Raw genomic sequence first — 10,027 nt, forward strand, 5'->3', positions numbered from 1 at the left:
GCTAGGAGACAACCTCCAGGAGCAGAGATCACACACTCTCGGGTAAGAGTTTGGGGTTGGGATAGGGTCCATCCCGAACTTGCTGCTCTTCATCAAAAGCCCTTCTATTCTCTTGGATTAAAAAAAAAAAAATTCTGATAAGCCAGGCACATCGTGCACCTGTATTCCCACCTACCTGGGAGGCTGAGGCAGGAGGATCGCTTGAGCCCAGGAGCTCAAGGCTGCAGTGCACTATGATTGTGCCTGTGAATAGCCACTGCATTCCAGCCTGGTCAACAGAACCAGGCACTGTCCCTAAAAACAAACAATTCTGATAAAAAGGGTGTCAAGATGTGAACAGTGGTTGCCTCTGGGTACATTTGGACACTTTGCAATTTTCTAAGATGTCAAATGTTCTTAGGAGCTGACACATAAGAGAAGTTAAGTTTTGACTCCAGAAAAGGAAAGGCCCACAGCTGGTGAGACTGCCCGGGTGAAATCCTAGATGGATTCAAGGGGCGTTAGAGCTGGGGATGAGGAGCAAGCTATGGGTGGATCTCACCTCACCTGATCCTGGAGGGCCAGCAACCTTCCTGGGTTCTTAAGGGAACTGCAGGGAGTCCAGCCGATTTGAGACACACAGGATTGGGGGCATGGGTGTGGCAGGAGGGAGAGCGGTGACAGATCAGGCTGGCTGCACCTGCAGTGCTGCTGTGTCATGACAAGAAGTGAGCTTCTATCCAAGGGTAATGAGGAACCAGTGGCTGTTTTTGTTTTGTTTTGTTTTTTAATGGACAGAGTCTCACTCTGTTGCCCAGGCTGGAGTGCAGCGGCGTGATCTCGGCTCACTGCAATGTCTGCCTCCCAGGTCAGCGATTCTTCTGCCTCAGCCTCCCGAGTAGATGGGATTACAGGCATGTGCCACCAAGCCCAATTAATTTTTATATTTTTAGTACAGACAGGATTTCACCATGTTGGCCAGGATGGTCCCAAACTCCTGACCTCAGGTGATCTGCCCGTCGTGGCCTCTCAAAGCGCTGGGATCACAGGCGTGAGCCACCATGCCCGGCCGTGGCTGTTCTTAAGCAGGGAGACAGGTGTGATCACTTTCATTTAGTTAAGTTTTTTTTCTTTGCCAGTGAAAGAAGCTCAACTCAAACCAGCTCAGGCACAGAAGGCACTTAATTGGCTTCTATAAGCAAACCACAGGCCAAGCTAGGTTCAGTTGACCTTCCGGTCCCCCGGGGCCAGGGACTCAACTGGCAGCCTGCCCCTCTCCCATCTCCATGTCTCCAGGTCTCTCTGCCTGCCAGCTCCCTCTCTCAGGCATGCCTCTTCCCCACACTGGCGTTCGTGACTGCCAATGTTTGACACCTCTCAGGTTCATGACCACACAGAGATCGAGGTAGGAGCGCAGGAACTTGGTTAAGCATCAGGGCTACTTGCTTACTCATTGTTTTGTCTAATTTCTCTGTCTTCAGTGTCCTCACCTAGGAAATGGGGATAACAACAGCACCAGCCTAATGCTGTGAGGGTCAAAGGAGATGATGTCTGTCAAGTACTTACCTGGGGGATGGACACTAAGTGCTGCATACATGTTATGAGCTCTCTCTGTTCCCAAGTCCAGAAATCTAGACAAAGGCTTCCATTGGCCCAGTTGAGTTGGGGTTCACCTCTGGCAAATCAGTGATGGCCATTAAAGTGGGTTGTGCAATAAATGAGAAGGTGAATTTCAAAACAAATAGGTTGGGGTGCAGAATGATTTCCAGGAAGGATTGGCACAGTTCTAGGTAAAGAACAGAGGTCATCCCTCTGACTGCCAGCAGAAAAGGGTTTGATCAGGCCCCAATAGCCTGGAGGTAGGGAAGTACCTAAGAGGCACCACAGTTGTCCAGGTGAGAAATAACGCAGGCCTGAGCTAAGCAACAGTGCAGATGGAAAGAAGGTGGAGCCAAGAGAAGTTTTGGAGGTAGAAATAGGGGGCATGGTGCCAAGTCCACGGGAGAGATGAGACAGAATGAAAGGTTGAAGGTGGCCCCAGGTGCTAGCCCAGAAACCTACAAACAGAGCCTCTTCAAAATGTCGCTTCATTACTCAGGTTCACTCTTCCCACCACCACCGCCACTCCATTCTGCTCAGTAGCACAAAATTAGTTGAAGGTAAACAGCCACATCTGGACATTTCAAAAGACTCTCTTAAGTAGATTCTTGGTCCACTTCCAGCTCCTCTGCTTCCCGCTGCTCCTTCTCGTGGATAGTCAGTGTTCTGGGGGCTTCTGTTCTGACCTGGCACCAGGGGCATGCAAGTGATTGAGGTCTGCCAGCAACTATCCACTGCCATCCACTGAGCCACAGAATCCCTGCTAAATCTTTGTCCTGACCATGAGGCACCTCCAAGTCCACCAGCTACACTCACCCTCTTCTCTACACCCTCACCATCACCACCGTGTTACAAAGACAAACAGGACCCTAGAGGGCACCTCCCAGCCACCTTCTCCCACGAGGGCTCCTCAGCCTCTCTCCAGCCCATGCCAAGAGCTTGTGGTCTCCCAGGCAACACCTGAGGAGCCAGGCAACAGTCCATTCTGTTCTGCGATACCTCAGATTTACTCTGGGAGCTCTAGTATTTACTATTAGCTACATCTCTTTGTGATTCCTTTCTTCCCACTAGCTGGTCAAACTTTTATTTCCTTTTAGGCAGAAAAACAGCTTCTGTATTCTTCCCTGTTTACCATCCTGGCATCAATTTCAAGTGCTCAGTCCCTCAAGCTCTTTCCTCTTTACAAAAGCCCGGCTACTGCAACAAAGCATCCTGTCTGCTGTAAGTTTCAAGAGACTCTTTGAAACTGCTGACCATCTTTCTCACTGCATTCATGCTGCAACAACCCAAATCCTGCAAAGCTCTGACTGAATCAGGAAAGTGTGACCTTGGTAGCTAGTCTCCAAAGATGGCCACCACCAATACTTGCCTTCCTGCGATATATATCATACTCCTTGTATCAGGAAGAGAAGTGTAGTTCCCTCCCCATGAATCTAGGCTGGCCTTAGTGACTTTCTTGGCCAATAGAATATAGCAGAAGGGACATTCTGGGATTTTTAAGACTAGGTCTCAGGAAGCCTTGTAACCTCTGCCAGGCCTCTTGCAATGCTTGGCCTTGGAACACTCCCTCCTACAAGCCAGCTGCCATGCTATGAGAAGTGCAGGTCCTGTGGGAAGTCCACATGTGGTCACTCCAGTCGACGGTCTCAGCAAGCCCCCAGCTGACTGTCAACTATGTGAATGAGCCTTCAGATGACTCCAGCCCCAGCTGCCATCTGACTGCAGCTGCATGAAACACTTAAGCAAGAACCACTTTGCTGAGCCCTATCAACCGCGGAACCATGAGGAATAATAAACCGTTTTGGTTTTTGTTGTTGTTTTTGAGACAGGGTCTTTCTGTGTCATCTAGCCGGAGTACAGTGGCACAATCATGGCTCAATGCAGCGTCAGACCTCCTAAGCTCAGGCAATCCTCCCACCTCAGCCTCCCGAGTGGCTGCAACTATAGGCGTGCACCACTACACCTGGCTAATTTTTGTATTTTTGATAGAGATGGGGCTTCTGCATGTTGTCCAGGCTGGTCTCAAACTCCTGAGCTCAAGTAGTTTGCCTGCCTCAGCCTCCCAAAGTGCTGGGATTACAGGTGTGAGCCACTGCACCTGGCCAATATATTGTGTTTGTAAGCCACTAATGTGTGGGGTAGTTTATTGTGCACCAACATGGTGATGGGCAAGGAAGTGTGGTAGGGGGTGTGGAAGCACATCAAATAATATATAAAATATGATCCTACTACACAGCATTTAAATGGACCATCATAGTACAGTATGGTAAGTGCAGTAATGAAACATAAATATGCATAGAACTTTCCAGAAGAGGTGACCATTGGTCTTAGAGTGACATCTCCTTAGACATGAGCAGGAATGAGCAAGCTAGAAGGAACTGGAAAGACCTTTCAAACAGAGGGAACAGCACAATCACAGCCTTGGGAATGAGGAGCAGCAAGAGTGAGCTGGAGGGTATTTGGTGTTCCTGGACTATAACAAAAGAAGCAGGGGATGGGAAGAGCAAGATGAACTGGACAGAGACCAGACCCTGCAGGGCCTTGGATGCCCCCGTGCCAAGGAGTTCAGACACTGTCCTGCAGTCATTGGGCACTGTTGAAAGTTTTTACACTAGAGTGATGCGTTCGGATTTGTTATTTGGGAAGACCACTGAGATGGTCAGTGTGAAGACTATATTTGGAAGAAGATAGTCTCTAGGCAGGGAGACCAATTTAGAAAATAAAGTCAGAAATGCATAAGGATTGTTGGCTGTTGGGGTGAGAGAGAGGGTAGAACCAAGGGTGATTCCCATGTGTCTTTGGGATCCTTGGCAGATGGTGAGGAGGTGCTTGAGATGGGGAACACAGCATGGTAGCCAGTTTGGGTGGGGGAAATGGGCTCAGTCTCAGAGAAGTAGATATGAGGGGCCCGGGGTACAGCCAGGAGGAGGTTGGCAGACAGCTGGATGCCAGAGCTGGGACTCAGGAAGAAATCTGACTGGAGGGACCAACCTGGGGACAGAGGTTAATGGGACTCCAGGAATGAACAAGACCATCAGGCGGAGAGTGTAGAGGGAAGATGGGAGAGGGCTCACAGCAGAATCGTGAGTCCCAGAGACATGTGAGGGGCTGACGGAGGTGTGGGTGGGTGACAAAGGAGAGAGGAAAAGGAAGGACCTGAGCAATGAGACAAATAACTAGGAGAGGAGGTTGCCATAGCAACCAAGATAGGGAAGAGTTTCAGGGAGAAAGTAATCACCACAGCTCGATGCCCCGAATCTCAGAAAAATAAGAAGCACAAAGTCCTTTGAATCCAGCAATCAGGGGGCTCCTATGAACCTTGGCAGGAACTGTTTTGGGGGCAAAGGGGTAAAAGCTAGCTTCCCCAGGGTCAACGGACTGAATAGGTGGAGGAGTGGCAGAACCTTCCTTAGAGACGGTTGGATGACTAGGGAAGGAGTTGAATGGTAGCAAGAAAAATGTGGGCGATCAAGGGAGGGTTTTTGAAAACAGGAGAAACCCTAGAATTTCCTGGTCTTGAAAGAGGATGAGGATGAAAAGAAGAAAGACTTGTAAGTGAGCTGGGATCTATCCTCTGAGCCCGGCTGAAAGGAAACAAGTGGGTCTGATTGGAGATGTCTCAAGGGAAGAGAGCAAGGCATGGAAAAGACCCTCGTGGTGCACTTTCGGATCCTGAAAAAGTTAAAATTGATTATCAAATTCTGTAGGGTGGTTAAGAAAGGAAAAGGGTGCATTGAAATGAGTAGCTAGGAGGTCATTTGGTGACTGGTCTGGATAGTCTTTGGTGTCCCCTCCAAGAGTCATACTCTATCCTCCATCCTGTTCTGTGCCTGGGAGGCCAACCTTAACACTACCCAGACTCCATGCCTTCTGGCTTCTGTAGAGGGTCCCTGACTTGTGATGGTTCAACTTACAAGTTTTCAACTTTATAGTGGGTGTACTGGGGGTATTAAAGCATTTAATGGGCCTGGCGCAGTGGCTCAAGCCTGTAAGTAATCCCAGCACTTTGGGAGGCCGAGGTAGGTGGATCACTTGAGGCCAGAAGTTCAAGACCAGCCTGGCCAACACAGCGAAACCCCATCTCTAATGAAAATACAAAAATTAGCTGGGTGTGGTGGCGCATGCCTGTAGGCTCAGCTACTTGGGAGATTGAGGCACTAGAATCACTTGAACCCGGGAGATGGAGGTTGCATTGAGCCAAGATCACACCATTGCACTCCAGCCTGGGCAATAATGTGAGACTCTGTCTCAAAATAAAATAAAATAAAATAAAAGCATTTAATGACATGATACTTTTGACTTAGAGTGGGTTAATTTGGATGTAGCCCCATTGTAAGTCAAGAAGCATCTGTAGTTGAGTGTGACCAATGGAGGAACCAAGGAGAGGTTGGAGGGAGGGAGGAGAGTGAGCTTCTCTGGCCGCCTACCTTTGGCTGTGGGTTGGCAGTGTCTGCATTCCTTTTTGTATGGCCACAGGTGGGGTCTCTTTCTGAAAGCAGCAGCTTTCTCTCCAGGTTCCGAAAGCCCATATCCTTCTCTCATTCCTTCAAACCTAGAAGTGTGATAGCTTCCAGCTGTTGCTCATCCCTGGGTGCTTGATCAACCCTGGAGCCTGCTACACTCTGTGAATGGTCCTTTCATTAAATTAGCTTCACTTTAATCCTTTGGAATGCACTATCTCTCTCCCCTACCAGGTCCCCGGCTGAATAAGTGAACTTGTCTAAGCTCTCTGGCCTTCATAGTGGGAGGGTACACAATGGTGAGTGAAAACAGCCCTAGGCCTTGCCTGTGTAGAGCTGCCACACCAGTGGGGGAGCCAGATGTTAAGCCAGTAAAGAGGCTGGGCACCATGGCTCACACCTGTAATCCCAGCACTTTGGGAGGCCGAAGTGGAAGGATCACTTGAGGCTAGGAGTTCCAGACCAGTCTGGGCAGCATAGTGAGACCTCGTCTCTACTAAAAATCAAAAAAATTAGCCGAGTGTGGTGGCACGCACCTGTAGTCCCAGCTACTTGGGAGGCTGAGATGGGAGGATCACTTGAGCCTGGGAGATGAGGCTGTAGTGAGCTATGATGGTGCTACTGCACTCTAGCCTGGGTGACAGAGCAAGACTCTGTCTCAAAAAAAAATTATTAAAAAAAAGTAAAGAAGTCCATAATTTTAAACTGTGATAGGTGGCATGGAGAAACCCTGGTAGATCAGAGAAGTAACATTCAACCAGGGGCATAGAGGTTAATGAGGATGAGAAGGACACATGAGAAAACAGCAGGGGTGAAGCTCCATGGAAGGAGGGTGGCATGTTCCAGGAGCCAGAAAGCCATTAGGGCTGAGGCACTTATCAGCAAGAATGATTTTGACACAAGTGGCAGAAAACCTAACTCAAAAATGTTTAAACAGTGAGAGATTTATTGTTACATATAATGAGAAGCCCCAAGGAAGACAAAGGTAATGTCATTAAGGACCCAAGTTCTGTCCACCCTTCAGTTCTCCCAAGCTCAGCATATGGGCGCCTGTCCCCACAGTCACAGGATGGCTGTAGTCACTCCAGGCATTGTGTCCACCGTGCCAATGATCAGAAATGAAAGAAATGGGCAGATAACGAGGTCAGAAGATCGAGACCACCCTGGCTAACATGGTGAAACCCCCTCTCTACTAAAAATACAAAAAATTAGCTGGTTGTGGTGGTATATGCCTGTAGTCCCAGCTACTTGGGAGGCTGAGGCAGAAGAATCGCTTGAACCTGGGAGGCAGAGGTTCCAGTGAGCCAAGATCGTGCCACTGCACTCCAGCCTGGACGACAGAGTGGACTCAGTCTCAAAAAAAAAAAAAAAAAAAAAGAATTTGCTTATGGCTGGAAGACAGTGAGTTGGAGCACCCAAGGGGGATGGAAGAGACAGACAGGGCAGAGCAGGTGAGTCTTGCAGGCCTTGAGAAAGAGACCAGAGTTGGTGCTAAGGCCCATGGAAGGTCACTGAAGGCTGGTGATATGAAGGAAAATGACATGATCCTATTTACATCTTAAGAAGTCTGCTCTTCGGTGTGATAAGTGGATGGGCAAGGAAAAAGGAAAGAAAGTCGAGACGGGAAGTGGCTGGAACCAGGATGGGGCAGTAGGGTGGAGAGAAGGCCATCTTGGGCATGATTCCCCAAAGACAGAACTGCCAAGATTTGCTGGGATTGGATGGGAGGGGAGAGGACAATGGAAGAGCCAAGGGTGATGCTGAAGAACCTGATTTGGGAAACTGGGTTGAAGGTTGGGCTGTTTGCAGAGAAGGGGAAGACAAGTGAGGTTGGGAGGTGGAGGGAGTAGTTTTGGGGAGCAGTTAACATTCCGATTGAGCTGTCATGGGGTAGTTGGGTATGTGGTATGTGAGCCTTGAGAGGGCAGAGCCGAGGGCATGAAATTGGAGTCATTAGTAATCACTCAGGATGAGAATACAGACAAAGATGAAAAGAGGCTGGGCGTGGTGGCTCACGCCTGTAATCCCAGCACTGTAGAAGGCCTAGGCAGGTAGATCACTTGAGGTCAGGAGTTGGAGACCAGCCTGGCCAACATGGTGAAATCTTGTCTCCACTAAAAATACAAAAAATAGATGGGCGTGGTGGCACGTGCCTGTAATCCCAGCTACTTGGGAGGCTGAGGCAGGAGAATCACTTGAACCTGGGAGGCAGAGGTTGCAGTGAGCTGAGATTGTGCCACTGCACTCCAGCCTGGGCCACAGAGCGAGACTCTGTTGAAAGAGAGAAAGAGAGGGAGGGAGGGAGGGAAGGAGGAAGGAAAGAAGGAAGGGAGGGAAGGAGGAAGGAAGGAAGGAAGGAAGGAAGGAAGGAAGGAAGGAAAGGAGGGAGGGAAGGAGGGAGAGAGGGAGGGATACAAAGAGCCCAGACACAAGCCCCGACGGAATTCAACATTTACATAGTGGGCAGCAAGTGGCGGAGAGGCAGGAGCAGCAGCCATTGGGGCAGGAGGTTAACGGGGAGATGTTGGTGTCATGGAAGCCAAAGAGAGCCACTCTTATGAGGGAGTGGTTGGCTATGTCAGATGCTCCCACCAGGCCAAGTGAGTTAAAGACAGAAAAGTCTGTTGGATTGGCCAATGGAGTTTACTGGAAAGAACAGCAGCAGTGAACAGGTTGAGGGAGGACAGGCCACTGGGCAGCATCGCATCAGCTGTGAAGAGATAGGCCTGTGTGGGGTGAGTAGTCCTAGCCCTTCCTCCCCTGCCAATCACATCTCTCAGTGCCCAGCCATGAAATTAACCTGGTGACATTTCCAGCCCTCCAGCCCTTCCATCACCATGTACCCCAACACCTCCTTCCCTGTCATCTCACTTCCTCCGGGTTGTCACAAAGTATTTTTGGTACAAAGAAAAACTTCTGAATCTCCATTTCAGACACTGGGTTTCAAGCAGAAAATAATTATTCTGCCCCTACCTAGCTGGCTGCCTGTCGCTAGGTGCTGAAAGGTACAAGAAAATGAGAAAGACGTTGCCCCGGCCATGAGGCAGATGAAACCAGTGGTAACTAGAGCTGGAGTCAGTACCCAGAGGGCAGAGAAAAGGCCTCCCAAAGAACGTGGAGGTCAGGTTACTTGCTAAAATGTACATAATTTACTTCTGTCCCTTTTCACCAACACTACTAATCCCTTCACCTCTACACTTAATCCCAGAGCTCCAGGGCCCCTCTCTGCCCCGCCCTGCTCTTCCAACTGGGCTTGCACTGCTTCCTCCCTTCCATGTCTCCTGGAAGAATCAGTTCCTTCCTGGACCTGCTGCCTGCTCGAACCCCCCTCCCTCCTTTCTCAGCCAGATCCAGTTCATTCCCCCCACACCAACAGGGGCTTTGCCCCTTGCCCCAAAGTTGCTGTGACAAAAGTCCCCAAAGGCCAGGTCTAGGAGATGCCTGAGCCTCCGCTGACCTCTGTGCATGTGGCCCACCAGTGGCCACTCTCTTTCTGGAAATGTTCCTTCATGGGCTTCTGGGACTCTCCCTGTCTTCCCCTCTTTCTCAGGCTCCCCTTCCCCTGTCCAATGCTGGTGCTCCCAGGGCTCAGACTCCAGCCTTCTCTCTCACTGTGCACCTTTTTCCTCAACTTCATGCATCCTTGAAGCTTTGCCTCCCTCCTGGAGGCTGATTCCCAAAACTGATAGTCCACACTGGGCTCCTTTAAGCTGCAGTCCAACACACCCATCTTCCTCTCTACATCCTCTTCCAGGTCCAGCCCAGATGTCTTGTCTGAGCTCCAGAACCTGATGGCCAGCCATCTCAGACATCAGCAACATATCCCAAATGAAATTCTTGGTTTGTTATTGTTTCACTTCATTATGCTCTTTAATTCAAATTCCTAATCTTTCTTCTGCAAATTTGTTCTTGACTGATGTCTCCTATTTTGGGAGACACTTAGCAGTCCCCTAGAATCTCTGCCTTCTTCTCTTGCAACATCTCATGGA

This window comes from Nomascus leucogenys, chromosome 13 (genome assembly GCF_006542625.1).
Source record: "Nomascus leucogenys isolate Asia chromosome 13, Asia_NLE_v1, whole genome shotgun sequence".
Lineage (NCBI taxonomy): Eukaryota > Metazoa > Chordata > Mammalia > Primates > Hylobatidae > Nomascus > Nomascus leucogenys.